Below are 22,528 nucleotides of genomic sequence, written 5' to 3'. Positions count from 1 at the left end.
TCTCTCACCAGAATAACACCATTGAGGCCTCACCTTCATGTGTACATCTCCATGGACATTTTGCAAACAAACAAAAAGCATCTCTGATCATATCTGCCTGTATTCAGGGGAATTTAGAAGTGCACTTAAGAAGCCAGATTAGAAACTATTTTTAAATGTAAGTCTGTGAGTCGTTTTTTTGTTGGTTTTTTTTTTTTTTTTTTTTTCTGAAAAATTAAAAAATCTTAGAAGACAGGTGGTATAAAATAAGGTAAATACATACCACAGCACTGTCACAAACTGCATGAAGCATTTAATAACAGGATTTATTAAGAGACCTGTTACAATACAACTGCCTGGAGCTCATAGTGAAAAACCACTGAATTGTGTTTCCCTAGTTAAGGTGTCCTCTGTGTAGTCTGGATAATAATTCTTAGGTCAAAGTCTATTGACAGCATAGGGATGTTCTGCTGGATTTGGTAGTCCCCCATGAGATCTCTGTGTAACATTCTCCTGGAAAGGTCTTCTTATTGAATGACTTTTGGTTGTCAGTCAGTGGCAGAGATCCTCTGGATTTAGAGAGTCTAGTGATAATGAATGTGATCAGCTGCATTGTGTATTATCTATTGTACAAACCACAGAGAAGACTCAAATCATAGTCAAAAAATGGGATATTTCCATTTCAGGAAAAAAAGGAAAAAGCCTTATGGCTTGAGCTTTCCCTCTTCTCCTTTACAGTACACAGAGATGAAGAAAGCAGTTATATTGACGTTGCAATGAATAATGACAGTTATCTCTCCATCTGGCTCTTGCAGGGCAGAATATCATTAATGTTTGAAATTTGAGGAAGAATGATGTGAGAGATTCCTGTTAGCGACCTACAGGAGGCAGAGTTATTTTCTGGTTTTACAGCTGAAGTTGAGAGAAGTTTGTTAAATCCATGCATTTCCAGGGGTGGGATGCCCTTGGTGATACTCCTCATGGGAGAGAGAAGGATATAGTTGCATGGGCAGCTGACCTCTTCTCTCTCTTGCTCTGATATAAAGTCAGGTAGTTTCAGGGAATCTGAAAACTTGTATTTCAAGGGCTTAACCAACACCCTTCAACACAGGAAAGAGAGCAGGGAGATTGTGGAAGCTGTTCTCTTGACACTGCCATGAAGCAGCTGGATTTTGTTCAGGACAGTGACTACCAGAAACTCACAGGATCTAGCCGTTCAGTGTAATTTACACCCACTCAGCAAAGCATAAATTACAAAGCATCTTACCTCATCCCTTGTTTTGACCTAAATTGCCCACACCCTTTGAACACATCTCAACTGACTTCTTAGAGTCTCCCACAAAATGAGGGAAGGGAATATTATAGGCTGATTTTTTCCACAGGATAATGGAGTATTGCATGATTTAGCGAGCTCTCAGAACATGTAAGGACATATCAGATAATAAGCACATATTTGAATATTTCCATGAGAATGTCTCACCCCAGCTAATTTGGAATCCTTCCTTTGGGGGAATGAAAGATCTCAGCACTCTATAGAATGAAAGAAAATGAAGGCTAGGGCAAAGAAGGGAGTAAATCAGCACATTTTTCTCAACCTACAGTGAACTGAAAACCAGCTACATTTTCTGTGGTAAATTTCATTTGGAGAAGAAATTAAGAAAAAACAGAAGCCTCTTAAAAAAGCCAAAACCAAACTCTTTGTCTTTTTTGTGCTTCAGTTTATTATTTTAAAAAAATTCTATCAATTGTGAGATTTTTCATAGCTGATAGTTCCCTACATCCTGCTGCTCTTTGGTTCCTGGGCTAGTTCTATTGCTGGGTGAAATAGAGAGATAGCTTAGAGCCAGCACTGCTTTGCACAGTGAGTCACAAGCTAGAATAGCTAAAAAGAGCTCTGCAATTTATTCCTGGTCTTAAATGGGAGCTGACTTCAATTCTCTTGATCAAACTGCTGCTGGAAATTTCCCCTTGTGAGCCATCATTAACATTTTTGGTCTTGCCATGTGTTCCCTTCCATGTTATTACAAGAAATAATCACTAGAGTAGGGAATCAAATGCATATTTGTGGGTATCAGGGACATTCAGAGCATTTCAAGGTGACTTTCACTTTCTGAATGAACTTATCCCAGGTAACAGAGATTTTATGTTAATTTTAGAGAGAGTTGGCAGTTCAGAGTCCAATGTGTTCTGTTACAGGGTGTAATATATAGAAAGCAGGCTGTCAAGGAGGGAACAGACTGATTCAATGAGACAACCTTGGAAGCAACAGAGCTGATGACATTCCATCTATCTAGATCAGGTAACCTCAGATAGTCACAGAAGAGTGATCAAAGATGTGCTCACACTGATTATCCATCTATTAGGATTTCAAAAGGGAAAAAGAACCTCAAAATTACCTGCCCATCAGAACGATTAAAATAATTGGGTTGTAAAATTGATGTAGCAGAGCTCTTTGTTTATAAACATTGCAAAACACTTAGTAGACCGGCTACCTGAATACACAGCAAAGTATCAAGACACATTAAAACCATCATTCTTTCAGGCTATGTGTTCCCTTATGTTATTAATTTTTTAATCTATTTTAAATCTACCCCCTCATTGCCAGTCTGCAATACTTCTTCAAACAGTTCTCCATTTGTAAAATGATGTCCTGAGAGCTGACATCAATGGAAAATGCAAGCATTCTGTTCTTTGCCAGATTTAGCCGCACACTGCTCAACAGCCTCTTAGAAAGCATGACATTTTTTTCCACTACAGTTACTTCACTTAGTAGATGGCATATTTCACATTAAAAAATTCCTAGAGTGTCAGTTTCTAGTGCTGGGGCAAATCCAATATCCTTAAGAAAGAAACAATGAAAGGTTAGTGACTCTGCAAACAACAGAGTAATAGAAAAAGAAGTGTGGATAAATTTTTTATTTGACATACATGAGAAGTGAGTAAACTTCCCAAATTAGAAGTGAGGAATAAACTCTGCTAAAGCGAGTTCACTCTTGATTTAACCTTTGACTCCAAATATAAAAACTCTTTTCTGTTTCCTGCAAGGAGTCCAGCAAGTTTCCACATAAATTCCTCTGCTGACCACGCTTCTGCCTCATGCTCTTCACCGAACTTCAGAAAGTTTAAAAGATTCTTCTTCAGATATCCCCACTCCCAAACATCCTGCCTTCCACCCCTCAAAGACTATTTTATATTCATCTACTCTTATTTTTGCCAGGAAGCGAATAAATGCACATTGCAAATGTGGTGTTCCTTATTTTAGCTGGGGCCTCCAGTAGGGATAAACGTGCAAACTGGAGCGTATTCCCAAGAGATGGCTGTATGCAGTCTGCCAAACAGGGCTGTACGCAGCACAGATGATTCACCCTGCTCATGCTGACTGCTTCTCAAACTCTGGAGAGGAGTCAGAAATGGCGTGGTGGAGAAGCAATTAAAGATAATATTCTTGTCTTTGATACAATATTTTCATATGGAGCTGAATCACTCATTTTCAGAAAGTTCTGAAGAACTGAAAAGCTTTGTTCAAGCTCATTTTCTAAATGACAGTCTTTTTTTAAACAAACATTTTCTTTTCTTCCAATATTTTTTTCATTTTGACAAGGACCTGTTTGTCTCTTCTTCCCCTGAAAAGCTGAGTAAATACTGAAAATGTCTAGCTCTGTGTATGAGTACTCAGAGTCACTGCTAGGAAAGAGTTGCTTTCATGTGCATGGTTGCAGACAGTCCTCTCCAGTGTGGACTTGTGGCCACATTTGTGGCCACATAATTTTGTGACTGCTGAGAAAAGTCTTCTATACATAGCCCTGAAACAACCAGCTTGAATGACTTGAGGCCAGTTATCCATTCAGTTACATATAGCATCTATTGAGAGGGCTCACCTGGACCTTAATTTGTGCCTAAATTTTGTTTGACCAGATTATAAGTACCAGCTCCCATTCAAGATTTCAGATCTCTGGATTCATGTTACCTGAAGGGCAGTGTAAATCTGGCCATAATCTCTCATGACAGCTACATTCATTGAAATAATGATGCTATGAATCACAAGAGTAAAACCTGCATGTACAAGAAGCAGTTTTCTTGGCAACTGACCTACTGAGCTAATAGTCCACTCGGGAAGATATCCAGAAACCTCGACATCTTAGCAACAATATAAAGTAGTAGCAACTATTGTTCTGTCTTTCATTCCTGAAATACAGCCATCTACAGTGGAGACTGAAAACGTGAAACCCAGAGCTAGGCTCATGAGGAAGTTTTAACTTCCTATTAAAGGACCCGTCTGTCAGGATACCTCAGCCCTGAGTTATGTAGCTAGTTGTGTGCATTACTTCGCATGTAATGAAAAATGTAGGCTCTAGGCGTACGATTCCCCCAAAGCCAGCAAACTAAGCAGGTGGCACATGTTAGCCAACAGAAACTGACAGGATTTAGATCACATCACTAGCCTGTGGGGCATTCCCAACTCCCATACTGATTTCAAAACTACCCAACTACACCTTAGTATGAGGCCTTTCTGACAGTCCTTTTCACAAAATATGGCTTTAGCATATAGGTAGACTTGTATGCATATTTATGAAAAAAAGTAAAACTAGAGCAGATTAATTCTTGTGCTATAGGGTGGTTGAGCCTACATTTTCCACTCCCAAACCACTGGAACCAACGCTACCCTTCTCAGTTGCTCTTGTAGAAGCTATATTCATTCTTGTAAACTCGTAAAATATTCATTGAGCCCTAGAAAATAGACAAGAGTGAACATATCAGTATAGCTCACTGCTTTCTTATGATTCCCTTCTGGGAGAAGAGAAGAATCTCACTTCCTTCTTTCTCCTCCAATCAGAAATTTAAATATTTGAAAAGAAGTACTCTGTACCACAAGAAACCTGAGGCTCAGCCTCTTAGTGTTAATCTCTTTGTCCTTCTTTCCTTTCTCTGACCTAATGAATAATTCATTATTCCCTGGAAAGTGGAAGTTAAGAGCCCTCCACTCCAGCCTACTGTCAGGTACTCTCTTAGAAAATGTATTCTATTCTTGTTCTCCTTCTGTCAGTGCTTAAACTGTTGAAGGTCATTAAAGATCTGAGGTACTGCAACCACAGCCAGCCTCTATCTTTTGCAGGGCCTTTTCTAATAGATGTGGACTGAAAATGGTTGTCAGTTTAGAAATAGAGATGGAGAGGGCCTCATCTGCAAAGCCTGACAGGGTTAGGCATCAACTAGCCCCTGCAAATTGCTAAAAATGAGGCATTTCTCGCATATTCAAAGACAAAAGTTTAGGGAATTTGCTGATGAGCACATAAGTGACTGTGGACCTGGACTACTCTAAAATAAGGCCAAGCAAAATGTTGCATTTTGATGACTAATATAGGAAAGAGAAGCTGAAGTCCCAGTTAATTACTTCTATACTTTTCAGCCTAAGAGTCTTAAGACCTCTGGTGACTGTATTTTTCTTCTGCTCAGCATTGCGATGACATGCCAGAGATTGTGTGCAGATGGCAAGGGAGAGCATCCCAGGTGTCATCTCTCCATGGAATTACCATGGATTGCTCTCAGCTGTCATCAACTGCACCTCCAATGTAAGACGTGTTATGAGGTAGGTTGGACATGTGTGGCTGTCCTTACCATGCTGTGTGAGGCAGCCTGAGGACGAGGTAACAGAGAGCCTGCAGGCACCAGTCAGACTGTGCCAAACTGTACTAAGAGGAGCCACTTTGCACAGTAACACATCTAAAGAAACTGACACTTCCAAGAACCTTTCCCCAAATGCCTTGAGGAGTTTAAGGAGCAGTTTCATACTCTATGTGATGATCGTGTTACAGGAGAAACTCTGAAAATAGCACAACTTTTTTGATTCTGCTGCCAAAGGAAGAGATGGGATATCTGGCAGCAGAAGGCTGCTGGTTCTGGTGGTAGGAGCAGTCAGGAGAGAGACAAGAATCAGCCCTTGCACTGGACACTAGGGATCTAAGTTGCCGCATACTTCGACTTTATCTTAGCTCAGACTTGCAACATGCAATTAGAGAGGGACACTGAAAATTTATCCCAGGAAATGCAGCAGTAAGATTACTGAAGTACCAGGAAGTTCATGGAATCTCTGTACACTCAAAGTATTATAAACATGAAGTTTTTACAGCAAGAAAGAAATTTATGCAATGGCAAGCGTAACAAGAAGAGATCCAGCTGGTGGTGAACTCAATCAGATTCATAGAAGAGCAGGAATACCTTGGAAGACCATCTGCTCCAGCCCCTTGGACTGAAGCTGGTCAATGGTCTATGCCAAGAGCATTTCTGACAGATGTTTGTCTAACTCTTCCTAAAAAAACACCAGTGAAGAAGACTTTACAACTTCCACAGGAGAATACTTTCAGTGCTTTAACAGGCAAACAGAAGCCTTCTCTTACGTTCAGCTAGATCACTTTTGGTGAAATTCAAGCTAATTTATGTTTGTTCTTACCCCATTGGCCTGAAGAACAATTTATAATCATCTTCTTTGCAATAACATTTTATAGCAAAAGAAGGGAGAAAAATATTTCCCATCTAACTGGAATCAAGTGGAAGGAATAATTACCTCCCACATAATTTTCAGCTTCTGTGAATGCAATCCAGAGGAGGATTTGCCTCCTTAGCTACAGTAGATTTTTTTGCTCATACTTAGTAATCTACTGCAACTGCAATTTTTTTCTGGTACCCTATAACTAAAAACCCATCCAAAACCTTGATTTCCTCTAAAAAACATCTTGCAATCTAGTTGTATTGTTTCATTAGTTAGCCAGTAAATAGAACTGTTAATCATTTAACTTTGTAGTCTAAGGAAAAATAGAAACCATTAGAAGTATAGTATTGACATGGTTAAGTGATGGTCTTGGCGGTCCTGGAGTAAAGGTTGGACTTAATGATCTTAAAGGTCTTTTCCAACCTAGTTGATTTTGTTCTATTCTATGATTCTATTCTATGCAGGGTATATATGTATACGTCCTTAAGCCTTCTTTCTAGAACACTTGTTTTTCCCCTCTTATGAATGGAGCTCCCCACTGTGCTGGAAATTACTCAACAAAAAATATTATGAAAATCAAATGGTAGATGTTATCGTTACAAAACTTCTGTCAAGGTCGAATAAATACTTGGATACTTGCAGCTTAGTTGTTTATAAAGGAACATTAATTCATATATACTAGGGGCATTAGCTTGTGTCCTTACTCTAGGAAAGCTTAATAAATTTGTTCCAATATGTAGTCCCACAGGACATCATTAGTCACCTTCTCAAATGGAAACTTTTTAAAGAAGAAAAATATTATTTTAGACCTTCACTAGCTCAGAGGTTTCAGGAAGAACCCATTTCTGCTTCCACAATCTGCAGTGATACAGAATTAGTCACCATGAACACATATACACTCTGATTTCCAAATGAATGCAGGAAAAGCACAGAGTAACTATTAAAAGCACTATGCTTAAAAATGTTACACTTAAAATATATTTAAAATAACAATACACTAATGCTCGATAATCCCTCTCTATTTAGTTTTGTGATTAAGAAGTATTCTGACCATAGTAATATTTTCAATGTATGAAACAATATATAATGACAAAGAACCAACAAACACAAAGAGAAAAAAATGATGGCAAAAGGGAAACCATTATATGATAGCTGATAATCTTGGAACAACTGTGCTGATGCTGAAATTCTAATAAAGAAATATATCTTAGGTCACGTGATAAAATATAAAGGGAATGAAATTCACATCCTTATTAAAGCATACATAATATTTCTTCCTTTTCATCTTTCTTTCTCTATTATAATATATATACAGTTGAAGTGAACCTGTAGCTTTAGTACATCAATTTCAATATTTTATAGAACTTGTTAGGTGTTTAGCCTCCCATTTTTCTCAATTCCAGAGTGATATTGTAAAAATACAGCAGAAGAGATAAAATAAATTCAAGATTTAGGTGAATAAAATAGGATTCAATCCTTATGCAAAAGTTTTGTTTTTGTTTTTTTTTTTTTAATAGAAGTTAAGAATGTCTCGATATTAATGTAGAAAAACGATGTTATCAAAAGGAAGAATGAAAGTGGATAGTCTGGAAACTGCCTGAATCACCTATATTTTCTGGCATGAAACAGAGAGACCAAAATAATTAAAAACTTTTAAAAAATCCCATGTGTTCTATATGTTTGAGTGTTTCTTCATGTCTCCTTAACAATTTTGCTCTCAACTCTGTAAATGATGGCTATCTTCAGATAGGAGGAACCTTAGTTAAAAGCATAGTACACAGCAATCTTAATGCTATTGTTTTTACAGATATATATCCCAATATTATTAACATCCATGCTCTAGAATTCATGGCACCACCTTACATGCATCATGAATGTGATGTATTTTAAAATCGAAATTTAAAATAAAATTTTAAATTCAGTTAAAACGTCAACTATAAAGATTTCTTATGATCATATGTTTGTAAAATACTTTAATATGGTTTGGTAAATCTTCGCTACCTCATGTCTACTTTAAGTCTAATAATATACTGACTTTGAGAATGGAATTTATCTTCTGGCAGAATCTTGTTTGTGTATCTGTATACATCACTATGATTTAATAAAAATCTCCTTGATATGCCCCTGTGGTGTTCCTCGCTGCAATATAGTCTTGTTACAGCAAGGAAAAAACAGAATTGAAAATAAAGCTTAGAAAGATCTGAAAAATGTGTTACTGTTGTGTGATATATGGGCCTTCCAGTATAACATGTAGTGCTGAACACTATCTGACTCCATCTTTAATTTCTCAGCCTTCTGATAAACATAATCTAGGATGCAAATGAAAAGACAGTTTAAAGGAAAGGGTGAAAGGTTTATATGTAGTTGTGCAAGATTTTTTTCCTGCTGCAAAAAAAAATACTAATAGAGACCTGTAGGTTCAATTTGTGCTGTGTTCTGGGGTATTGTACAAGTAAAAGGAGTATCAATTTTTTAAAAGGAGTAAGATGCAAGCCTGGGAAATGAAGTAGTATCTTGCTTGTTAAGAACTGAATGAAAAATAAGATTATAGGAATGTCTACAATGCGTTCGCTTAAGAACCAGTTGCTGACTGCAACCTTAGCCAGTTTAGGGTAAAGCAAATTCATTAACTTCAGCCTTTTACTTGTTTTACACCAGAAAATAATCAGGATTTATAGCTCTTTCTTATAAAACACCCAACACACTAATAAAATTAAAAGACCTTTAGATTACACTTTCTTGATAGATACAGAGGAATAAATTTAATCTTTTTCATGTCATTACTGATACTGGAAGACCATGTTTCTGACTAATGATTATTTAGGTAGTATGATAACTTGTATACAAGTTACTTATGATGCTATACTGATACTGAATAAAATAGAACCTGCATTAGGTATATATGTCTGAATGCTCAAATAGTCATGTGTTTTGTAATCACAAATTAAATAGCCACATGAGAGAGTGTGGACCATAAAGATTATACTAATAAAATACAAAAATAACTCCCAGTCCTATTTCTTTCTTTTGCAACCTGCATTAATATTTTTAATCTTTAACCCAAAATAAACATGAACTTTTCCATTTATCTGGCAGTTTACTTTCATTTCAAATCATGACAGATGAGGCTTGCTAGATATGTTAAAAAGTGAGTCTGAAGATTGTACCATGGTGAAGTGTCAGTGCTGGTCAAAGTCCAAACAGAAGGAGGGAGAAATGAATACTGAACCTAGTCCACAAGTTTGAGTTCAATGGTTGTGGCAGATAGACATCTATATCAATATCCAGATGACCATTTATACCTATATCCAGATGACAATACTTATGATTGCCCATGAGGCAAGTAGGAAGGTAGAAATACAAGAATGGATTGCAGATGTGATCCCAAAACTTGAGAAGGATCACTGGATCTCAGGCTCAGAACAGGAAGAGTTCACAAATCTGGAACAAGAAGTAAACCCAGTGAATGTATACTGAGCCATGTTGTTACATCACAACAGCTACATGCAATATCTAATAGACAAAGTGATTTATGGAAGCACAATATATGTTGTTATTTATATTTCATAGTGTTTTACTTTATGTAACTCCCTGACTCCTCAACTGTTAAGAAAAGCAAAAGGCTTACCCATGCATGTAAAAAAGGTTACAAATCCTGAGTATCATTAAACATGATACTCCACACACAGAATGCTGAGCTTTAAGCAATTCCAGTAAACAACAATCTCTTCACTGCAGCTTCTGGGATCAGTACTTAATGATCTGAACTCTCTCAGCAGCTGATATGCTGTAGATAAGCTGAGTGGTTAACTCATGTCTAGCCTCACTCAGACTGCTCCATAGCCCAGGGAGGTACTGTGTCTTATGAAAAGTCCTAGTTTGCACTCATGGGATGTTTCTGATAGGCTGCATTTCTTCAGTTCTGCTCAGCTCATGAGGAAACTCTGAAACTCAGTAATATTTACTACATTCACTTTTCAGTAAGAAATCTCCCTTTTGCTTATTTTTCAATGTATTATTTTGGAATTTAGAATGGCTTTGAAAACTAAAGGTGGCAAGGAGAAAGGTAGACAAGATCAAAGCTTTATAATTCCCTTTAGAAACCTTACTATTACTGTTAATAACATTAATTCCAAAGGAAATTTTTCTTTTTCACCAGAGTCCAATTTTCGAAAGTGTTTATGTCAGAAACTTTAGCCATCTAGCAAATGCACTGCCATTGCTGCTACCTAAACAGCATTAGCAGAATTAGTTTCTTTGCAAACTGTCATTCTTAGTGGCACTGGTATAGTATATTGTTTTTGTTTAATACTTGGCCTATGTATGCTGTATTCCTGTGGCATATTACAAAACATGGTAGAGGCAAACACAGTACAGAATGCAGGAATGATTGTATAGGGCTAGTAAGAAAAACACTTGGAAAGTTTTTATTTAAGAACGATTTACCAATGATGATGCCTTGAGCATTTTCAGCTATTGCTTCACAAAACCCTTATCAGACACATACACATGGATGCACATTTCTTCAAAATCCAAAAGCCTGCTTTTACAGGGAAGAGAGTTTTGCGAGTTACATTAAAATAAATTTTAAAAGAAATGGGAAGAGGGTACAAGCGTATAGTGTGAGGACACAATAAGTCTCAAGTGGTTTATGTGACAGTCCTAAAAAAAGCCATAGGTGGAGTGATAAACAGAAAGTGGAATAGCTTTCTGGGTTATTCCTTGTCACTTTTCACTAATCACAAGAGTAATTCTGATTTCATATGATGACATTTTCCAGGGAAAAAAACCCCAACCAATATTTCTTTCTGAAAGCCTTTTCTTTTCAAGTAAAAATAACACTAATAAAGTCATCCCTTACAGAATACACAATGTAATTCAACCTGTATCTGTGTATAGTTAATCAGAACAGCTACTGACTACAAGCATAATTTAGTGATGGATATAATGCCTTAATCCATTAATACCATTACACACTAAGGTAATATGGGTGAGGATGTAAACATAAGGATTTTGAGATACATATCTTACTGGAAATATAACTGGTCATTAATAATCAGACACAGCACATAGTAGGAAGAAAATATATTGCTCTGTCACAATTCCTAGAGAATTTCCTGTAGCTCCTCTGGTACAAGGAACAATTAGAAGACGCTATGCACCAAAGGACAAGTTGGATGCACCAGAGAAAAGACAGGGATTTGGAGGATTTTTTCCATCCATGCTGCTGGTCTCTTAAACCTGACAGCGCTCTCATGGATGGTGTTTACAGCATACAATTGAAGAGAGCTCTGGAAATGAAGTAGACTAAATTAAAATCTTCTTAAAACTCATCTTTTCTTCCCTCTCAGTACAGAGCAGGGGTAGTAAGTTATATTTCCTTTCCCATTCCCAGTGCACAGAAGTTATAATGCCATGTTCATACCTACAGTATGTATATCTAAACCCCCAATCTACTGCAAAAGAGTCACCAGTAGTAATGGAAAACTTAAAAAGAGTTCTACAGGAATTTGTACTTGTAAATCTGAAAACTTTTTTCTTGCAAATTATTTTCCAATTTATATGATGAGCTGTAAAAAAGAGAACAATTCTCCTACACACTGTAGACTCTCATGCTGACTCATGCAGGATTACCAAGGCATTGCTTCCCTGAAGCATTATGCAGTTACTCAGGAGAAACTGTAGGATATGTCCCTCCCTCTTCAGGACCGTTCATGAAAACACCTACTGAATATTTTGCTGCTGCAGGCAACCTCTCTGATCTGTGTTCTGGCAGGAAGATAATTCTCTCCTTCTGGTTTAAATTTTGAGCTTCAGAAATGTAAATGGCTTGAGAAACCTAATAAGCTTTCTATCTGTCCAAAATCTAAAGAAAGACCATGACTGTTGCTTCAGACAAAAGGCTTCACTAAAATGGCTACTGCAGATTGCTTTTGGCTTACTTCAGACCAATGCTGACCATTGAGTTTCCAGTGTACAAGTTTAAGCAACAGGAAGACAGCAGTAAGAACAGAAACTTGTCTGTTAAGGATGTATATCAGATATTACCAACCTATAAATTAGGCTTGCATTATTAATTACCATGGAATGAGTTTGCAGTAAGTGTTTGTTTATATTAAGGTTTTGCACAGTGAACATGAAGAATTCAGACTTTCACTAATTGCAAAGTGATTTCTGAGGCTAATGGTAGAGTGTTGAGAGAGAAAGGCAGCCCATTTCATTTAAGAAAAATACGAAGGAACAAAAGACTTGCCTTCTGGAATTTGCTTCTTTTTAAAGCTGTCAAAAGTCAATCTTTGACATGTGCTATGAAATGTTCACCACCCGTGTAGAATTAGATCTGACCCACACACACACCTGTTTTTATAGTTAGGGTTTCTTAAGTGCCCAGTACCACAAACATTCATGCATGGGTTTATCTTTACATGCTGAATAAATATTCAGCCATGGTGTTGCTAATATGTACAAAATTATTTACCTTCTTTAAATCCTGAAGGATTTAAAGGGACTGTCCCTGTAACGCAGAGCTAACATTTAACTCCCCAGGTAAAACAGATTTTCAGTCATGCTTACAGGCTCTCTAAAATAATGCTGTCAATTTTACAGAAAATATAAGGAAAATATTTGTTCTGGCAAAATTTTAGATTTCCTTGTGGCTCTATTTCCTCAGACACACCAGGCTCAATGTGATTCCAAAACTACATGAACAATAGACCCAAAGGTTAATTCCAATACTCTGTAGAAATCTCTGATGTTCTTTGCTGCCCCTGCATTATGCACAAATCCATCTAATTCCCACTCCTCCCAGTTCCTTGCACCCAAATGAGTGCTGTGGACATTGTTTTCCTTTTTCCCTTTGTTCTGGAAGCCAGCCAAAATCTTCCTCCCTGCCCAAAGACCTTGTCTGACATTCAGGCACCTCACTTGTAAGCTGAGTTGTTGCCCTCCTTTGCTCCTCACTGGGTGCTGACTCCAGTGGCTCCTGTAAGAATATTACACAAACCATACTGAAGATCCAGTTAGTCTTAGGCTCTACTTCAGCTGAGCAGTGAGGCACATGTTTGATTTTAACTGCAATTACACTGAAATTGATTATGTACTTATACTTAATAGGTGTATTATCAAGTTCCACAAGGATCAGGCCTTATGAACATGCCTTCACCAACATGTAATGTTACACTTACAGGGAAATGGAAATAATTTGGAAACATCAGTATTATTTTATTCACACAGTTCCAAATAAATCAACTTTTTCTTCTTTCTGTGATATCCTTATAGAAAACCTATCATATTCACCCCTAGAAACATTTTTCAGATGTCTTATTTTAAATCTTAATATTTCCCTGGAAACATGTAAGTACTAGTAATGTTGCCATGAAATTAAGGCTATAAATAAAAAAATACTTTAACCATACAATCATTTTTCACAAAACTTATTTTCACTGTGAGGACATTTCTACTTTAAGAAAGTAATTTTCTGCATAACCTTTACCTACAGTATCTAGACAGCTTTCTCCATTTCATAGCCAGGACGCTCAAAGCTCTAGTGTTCTGCAAAGCAGAAAATGAGGCATTGTTATTCCAGAAGACAATTAAATACTTATTCAACACTGAAGACAATAGACCTTTGTCAACCGTATCAGGTGGAACTTTGAAGTATTTGCTGCCCTGAAGGATTTGCATCCTTCCCTGTTCTTTAAGCTACATAGAATGTTCAAGGCACTTTCTATCAAAATTTGCTATTTCTTTAATCTGTTGTAGCATCTTAGAAGGCATATAAAATAGGCATTTTTCTGTTATTTCTGGGATATTAAGAACTATAGCATTATGGAAGCAAACACATAAAGATACACTAGGATTGTCCAAAATGAACTCTGGTCTCCTCTGCTGCTTTTTGCCCAGATGTTCAGACTGGTTTTGCCCTATTCTTTCCGCTCAGTTCCTTCCCATTCCTATTTTTGCTTATGTGCTTATTGCATGGTATTTCAGAAGATTACTTTACAGCTGACCAGACTGTAAGGTCATCCTTGAACTCTTACAATCTCTTAAGATCATAGAAAGGGTTTTTATGCATCAAAGTAAAGACAAAACCTGGCATTTTTAAAAGAGCCCACATTTTGACAGTTCTTCACACCACACTTAAATTCTTGTCATATCTATCATTTTCCTTTGCTGAATAAACCATGTGCTGGATGTCAGCTCAGAGTTCAGTTGAATCTAAACTCGACTGTATCCTGAATATTGAGTTTTTAATCCTTTTCCACCATCTAAAAGTTATGCAGTGTCAGTTGTCTTTGTGCTGTGATTGCTGGGCAAAGTCTTGTCTCTTTGAAATCAATGGGACAGGATTCGGTGGAGCTAAGGTTTCACCCAAGCTGATTTATTTATACCCCTTATGTTTTGTTCTATCCTAAATGCACTCACTGCAGCTTTTAGATTTAGCTCTCAGATGAAATGCATTATCTTCTTTGTCAGATGCTCTTTAAGCTATAGAGCATGATGCCTTTTAACTACTTGAAGAGCAGCAAAGGACAAAACAGGGGAAAAATCTGCATTTGCTTATCTATTAGCATTTAATGCTAGGTATCAGGTTTATTTTCCAGACAAAATTGTGTTATCACTGTAGAAGTAAACAGGATACTTTTAGAACTGTATAAAGTGTAGGTATTGGTTTTCTGAAGCATGGTATCTTGCAGCTATTGCTTGGCATACTTTCTGCGTATATCATCATGCAATGGTCTAGCCCTTTTTCAAAGCCTTACTTGTTCATTTTTTTAATGAAAAAGATAAATTTAGCACAAAACCACCTCAGTTTCTGTGTAAGTTACTTTGCCTCGTCCTGTGTTTAGAAATGAAATTAAATTGTCTTGATTTGAGGGCTAAAGCATAAACACTGCAAAGCTGCTATGTCATTCTCAGACTGGATATTATTAGGTGCTCAGTAAAAAAATGAATAAATCAGCTTAGCCTACCTGGAGTGCAAGGCCTATCACATCATGTGGCAAGGAAAGCAAGCATTCAGAAATGAGGCTTTCAGAAAGGCTGCTCAGAAATGTGAAAGAATTAAGAATTGGTGAAAATACAAAGCAGAGAATAGTGAATCTATACTTAGATTTCAGTAACAAAAAAAGACAGTGACATTCAAATGATCCCAGCTGGAAAGCTGGATGTTGGTCCAATACCTTTTGGAAAACCTGTCTGAGAAACCAGAACAGCATCACCTGTACAGCAGGGGAAAGGAGGGTCTTTGTACCCATGCTGTGGCTGGGGAGCAATAGGTGTACTGGGTACCCTTCCAGATGCAATGTAGGCTTTGCTGACATTCTGATGTGGGAACGGGTCCTTCTTTTGGCCTCAGCTTCTGCAGCTCACACCTATCAGACAAGGCTAAATGTTATATGAACTGTGTGTTAATTCCCTTGGGAAAAGAAGCCTTGCTCACCTTCTGTTAAAGTAGAGCCTGCAGAGTGCTGAAAAGGCTGGTGGCAGAGCAGTAAAGGTTTTATTCAAGAAGCAAAATGCATCAGGTAGGTACGTTTTGGACATCTGTAAATGTCTTTACCATTCAGCCTTGTCGTGGGATACCTGCAACAGTCTGGGAAGGGAAAAAATTCTTTCTTCTGTTGTAAACTAGCCTATTTGTGTGAGTTTGCCATTTTTTCTTCTCATTAGGCCTCATTTTAAAGAACAAGTCTTTGGTGTATGCTTCCCTAAAGTAGGAGTTTTATCACCAGTCTTTCCTTGGTTTCGTGTTTCAAGTAGATAATACAGCAGCATTAGCATTGTATCTGGTGACAGGAGAGACATACTAACACACGTACCAGACAAAAGTGATTGGTGTATAGGCAGATACAAGTGAAAGGCATTAAAATTGTAAGAGGACAGAAAAAAAAAGATAATTAAATAATTTACAGGATCATCTGTGCTACCCTGCCTTTAGAAAAGCTGTAAAATCGTTATGCTATATAAGTAATTGAGGTTTATTTTATTAGCTGTTCATACAGAACTCTTATGGCAGAGATGTTGTGATAACAACTCATGCATAATACAACTGAAGTGTAGGTATTTGGTATCTCTCATTGCATTTTTTCCTCAGTATTTACTAAACACTGACTGCCTTTTTTTCATTTCATATTCTGCAAAATTAAGGGGTTTTTTTTATAGTATGTACACACACTGAGTGAGGACAGACACACAAATATTTACAACATGAAAACTGCATATGCAAATAACTACCTGGTTTCTTAGTTTGTGCACTCAGTGTCTGAATTTGACTCCTATGGATATCAACTATGGATTATTGAAAAGTTAGAGAGAGCTTAGGGGCAGAAGAAATGACCTTTTGACTCCTGTCGGTAAAAAATGTTCTGCAACAAGGCCATTTTTTGTACTACCTCAGAAAAAGATGTAATTTTATTCTGCATTCTTGTGATACAGTCTTCATCCTCCGTGCTAGCACTTTTGAATGAATGTTGCAACAAAGAGACTGTGAGGTCCAAGTTTTGGGTTAGGGTCCAAGTCCTGTCCTACAAGATGTTTGTGACCTTTTCTATATCTGCTCACTGTGTTTTTCTCCAAGGTTCTTCTACTTTTTACACTCATTCCTCGTTGGGTTTTCATATTGAGCATGGGAGCACTCAGAAGCACATGTGAGGCTGATGTTTATTTTTAACAGCAGTCGTGGCTCTCTTCCTCCAGTTCTCCCCTTTTCTGCTGACACTTTCTATTCCCCACCTCCCCACAAATATTTCCTGTATGTATTTTTCACTGGTTTTACTCTTGTGGGTGTGTATTCAACCAGTTGAAAAAAACGTAGTTGACATTTTGGCCTCAAAGTGCACTGGTTTGTGGCTACTCGTTTCCCTCTGCTGAAGACGTGAGGAAGTAGCTGAGAAAATTTTGTTTTCTGCTTTCACAGGTTATATTTAAGGTCAGTGGGTTTGGCATTTCTAAGGAGTAGAACTGCTACAAATAAACCTCACAGAGAGGCAGGAGAGTTGCTGTCTGCTGTCTGTGGAATTGTGATTGAGTTAATGAAGGGCTTTGAAGATTAAGATGAAGGCCTTGAGTACAAGAGTCACCCAATGAAAATGCTTCATTTCCTCTGGGTACGTGTCAGAAGGCTCGTCCAAATCACTGGCAGTTGTCTCAAAGTTTTATAGTGATAACAACCCTATTTACATGAACCAAACACACTCTAATGGAAAACCAAAAAAATTCTAGCCGTGTTCTCATAATTATTATGGATGCTCTCTAGGAAATCAGATGAAAAATACCAGCAGATAACATTACAGCCTACAAGATAATGTTTCCATTCAAAACATATTCAAATCAAACCTGATTTTTATCAGTCCTGGTGGGTATTTGGGGTTGATTCTGTATCACTTAGATGTTAGTGACTTAGATGATAGCTGACTTAGCTATGGAAGAGCAAGAGTCACAACGCAAGAGAAAGATACAAGTATTTGTAGAACAGGTTAGGGGTGTCTACCAAGAGATTTCTGTAATCTGTACTTACTACTCTAAGTACTAATCTTGTACTCTACTTTCTACAGCTGTGCAGATAGAGAGTTAACTGTTGTATTGAAGTCCTACGTGTGATATGCTCTATTCTCAAGGAGGCAGGACTTGCTGACTGAATAAATGCAATGCTGCTGTTTTAATGGGTTGAACTATATTAAATTAGAGTGCAATTAATGTGCTTAGCTCGCTTAACCCTAGGAGCACTGAGATGTGAAAAGAGTCTCCGAAATACCTTAAATCCAGCTGAGACTAGTGTTTCAAGTATTTCATCATTAAGTGATTAATAAATTCATGGTTACAAAGAATATTTCAAAGGCATCTTTAGCAACCTGACAATACCAGGATTTGGTATTGCAGTATTATGGAAACTTTTATTTGCTGGTCAGCACTATAACATAAAATTTCTCATGATAGTGTGATCACAACAGAGAATAATTCCTGGGAAAGTGGTTTGCTTGATTGTTGTTCTAGTCTACATTGTTTGTTCTGTCTAATAATTTATGACATTAAGTAATGATTTATTTCAATTTGGTGGAATCCCTGTAAACAAATTTCAGCTTAATTTCATAACTGGAATTTAGTAAGCAACAAAGAAAACTTTCTATGTTTCTTTCCCAGTGATACTCTGAACTGCACAATTTAGTGTACTGAGTACAGTGGCAGAATCCAGAAAACAGGATCCAGCCACCATAACATCTTGCCAGCAGCCAGAACTGTGTTTTGCTGATGAACTCCAGGCAAGCTGCTTCGCTGCAGACTATTTCCCAAGGGCTTCAGTTAATTAGATTTAGATAATTCTTAACTTGAACATATACTGTCTACACTTGAAGTGGTACAGCTAGAAGTTCATCCAAACTCTCAAGTACCTTCCTAATGCTGTGCTGGGGCAAGTCTAGTGGCCTACAGCTCCTTCTGGGCTCTTTCTGGTCTTAAACTCTGTCTCAAGGGGAAAATGAAACAGCACCTGCTATCTGTGCTAAATAATTAGTTTATGGCACACACTTTCTAACCAGCTGGAAATTCACCATCTGTTTCATTGTTGTTGTTGGAAAATGGTGATGTTATTTCAGTTATAGACTTCAGTTTTCTTCCTGATGCTGGAGAACTGTAGAACTTCACTAATATCCAAGCATTTAGTATCTTCCTTTTTTTTTTTTCCCAGTGCACAGACAGGCAATAATCACAGATTCTTGAATGCAGATGAAAGGAAACTATGCCTTTAATTTCCTCCACTGCAGCTGTCCTGTGCCACACCTAATGGACGGGTTCTTGCTGTGTGAGCACTATCAGTTTTGTGTAAACCCCACTGAAGTTTCTGCCAAGTGTTGCAGAGATCACACTTATTGTTCCTCAAAGTTTGACAATCTGCCCCTTTCTACTCCATTTTTTCTCCCTGCCTTTTGCAGGAATTCAGGAGATTCACACAGTTTGTGAAACTGAGATAGAGTTCACCATAGTTACAGACAGCTGCACTTTGAGATTCAGATACCAGTATATTCAAAAAAAGGATTCCCATCCCGAACACTAGTTTGTTACCAGTCAGGGAAACAGCCCAGTGGCTATGGACAAATCAGAATAGAAACCTATTTTACACAGTCTGCCAAGGGTAAGCTGTTCTTGGACTGAGCTAAAAGAGAGTGTTTTTTCTGCCCCTTGAATACTGTAGCGCTAGCTCCTCTGCTAAACTGGATACAGACTCTGCTCTCTGATGTGCAAAATGGTGGTAGAAAGCAGAAGAAAGGTTTTCTCAGCTGAGTCGCAGGTTGTCCACCTGTACAGGGTGGAATGAGGTGGTTCAGGATTTCCTATGTGCCACTTCTGTGTGCCCAGAGTTAGAGAGTTTTATTCCTTGGCCCTGATGCCATTCCACCAGGACCTAGTGTTATGACAGCACATTCATATTTCAGAGCATTAGCTTGAAAGTGACATAATCTAAATGTGCACTGGAAACCTGACTTTTGTATATGTTGTGACTGTTACTCTACACTTCATTGTAGACTGCCACTACTAAATAATAGTCTTAAGTGGTAAACTTTGTCCTGAAAGGTAGGAAAAAAGTTGTGAATCAAAAACAAAACAAGAAACCCTTAGAAATACGGACAGTTAACTAAGAGGAGACCAATTAATTTCTAAAAGCATATTCATTTCTAATAGTCTTTAATGACCACCATGCCACACAGACCATGCAAAAAGAAAGACTTCAGGCTTCTTTGGGGGATCAGACACACTTCTAGCTCTACAGTGAGAGAAAGTTGCACAGACTCCTCAAAAACTGTTTTTAGGGAGCCGCTCTGGGGTTTTAAGTGTATAAACCAAGCAGGGGTAATAATGAAACTAATAAGGCTGAGGACTCATACTGTTCATAATACAAAAATGCCCAAAGCATAGTCAGTGATGGGAAGACGAAACAAATTCACCATAGGGCCAAACTGCACATTTTCGTAGGGAAAATAATGTAATTGAACTCACTCACATGCAGGGCATTATTCATGTGCAGTCCTTACACTCAGGCTAGAGGTCTATGTATTCTAGTACCAACAGAAATGGTGATATGCAAGACTGATGCCCACATCCGGCTTGTGTTATGAGAACAGATTAACAATTCCTGCTAAGGTTCATTTTTATTACCAGAAGAATATGAACTCTATTAATCAGACTATAACATTTCAGAAAAGGCTCTTTTCTAGGAACAGGGATAAAAGGAATTCTATTGATGTAAAAAGAAGACAGGATTCAGCTTGTCATTTCCAGACATCCTTCAAAGCCTAGCACCACAGGAATCTACTCTCACACTGTAGCTCTTTATGTGTGTACTTCATGTATGGACAGATATATGTATGCACGTGTGTGTACATATACACATATATATGCATGCATTAAGGTTTGTATGCATATATGTATGTGTGCTTAATATAAGGCTGAGATATGTTTTCAGAGTCATAGAGAAGTTGTAAAAACTGTGTTATTTAAACTAATGACAAAAGCATTAACTCACATGAGTCATATTTTGCACAGCTAGTACCTAGAAAGCCAACACTGGTTTGGCTTCTTTTCTTGTTCTAGGGCTGTATCGGATTTCTATTTGACAGAGATATGGTATGAGTAATTTAGTTGCTATCAGATGAAAGAGAGCTTGGAGCTGTGTAGGCCTTATTTTGAATGCTTCTTGGGCTAAGCTGGAGTAAAGAAGGGCACTCATTCATACACTGCCTTAATGACTCATTATAAACAGGATTAGAAAGATACTGAAAGTCTCATGAAGCACCTGTAGGAAGCTAACAGTGTAAGGAGAGTGTTTCACCCATGTAGCAACTAGAATCACAGATCTAAGCCTAACCTCGTGCTCAAAGCAGGACTAAATCTAAAGTTAGACTATGTTGTTCAGGGCCATACACAGTCTCGGCTTGAACATCACCAAGACTGGAGGTTTCACAGCCTTTTTGAACAACCTATTCCAGTGCTTCACAACCCTCAGGGACTTCCTTTTTTTTTTTTTGTTTTGTTTTTATATTCAACCAGAATTTCTCATGCTGCAACCTGGGACCATTGCATCCCCTGCTTTCCCTGTGTACCTCTGAGAACATTCTGGCTCTCCTTTCTTTAGCTCCCCATTAGTCACTGAAGACAACTGGATCTCCACTTTCCATATTGAACAAATTCAGATCTCTTCATTTCTCCTTTTATGCATTTGTGCCAGTACCCTGGTCTTAGTGAACCAGTGCTGTCTGAAGCTTGTCCATCTCTTGCACTGGGGACGGCAAAAATTTAGAGTTTTCCCAGTGTCCTGGGTTCAGCTGTAATAGTTATTTTTCTCCTTTCTAGTAGCCGGTGCAATGCTGTGTTTCAGCTTTAGTCTGAGAACAATGCTGATAACACACCGATGTTTTTAGTTGTTGCTAAGTAGAGCTTACCCTAATCAAGGAGTTTTCAGTCTCTCATACTCTGCCAGTGAAGAGGGACACAGGAAGCTGGGAGGAAGCAGAGACTGAACACCTGACCCAAACTAGCCAAAGCGGTATTCCATACCACAGCACGTCATGCCCACTATAGAAACTGGGGGGGAGTTACCCAGAAGGCCCAGATTGCTGCTCAGGCTGGGCTGGGCATCAGTTGGTGGGGGGTGAGCGATTGTATTGTGCATCACTTTTGCTTATCATTTTCCTTTCCCTTTTAGTTTTATATTCTCTCTCCTTATTATTTACCTAATAATAATAATAATAAGTAGTAGTAGTAGTAGTTTTATATTACACTTACTGGACTGTTCTTACCTCAACCCATGGGATTTACATTCTTTCAGTTCTCCTCCCCATCCTGCTGGGAGCTGGGGGAAAGAGGAGGTGTGAGCAAACAGCTACACGGTTCTGAGTTACTGGCTGGCCTTAAACCATGACACCCAGTTTAACCTCACTACTGCTGAAACACTAAAATGTAATTAACCATACAGATGATATAAAGGCAGAGTCAATTACTGTGTAAATACAGTATCAGGTTAAAGGCATAAGAGCTGTTATCTGTTTCCAGTAGTGAGACAGTGTAAGT

This window comes from Psittacula echo, assembly GCF_963264785.1.
Source record: "Psittacula echo genome assembly, contig: SUPER_2_unloc_1, whole genome shotgun sequence".
NCBI lineage: Eukaryota > Metazoa > Chordata > Aves > Psittaciformes > Psittacidae > Psittacula > Psittacula echo.
Note: the sequence above shows the minus strand (reverse complement) of the source record.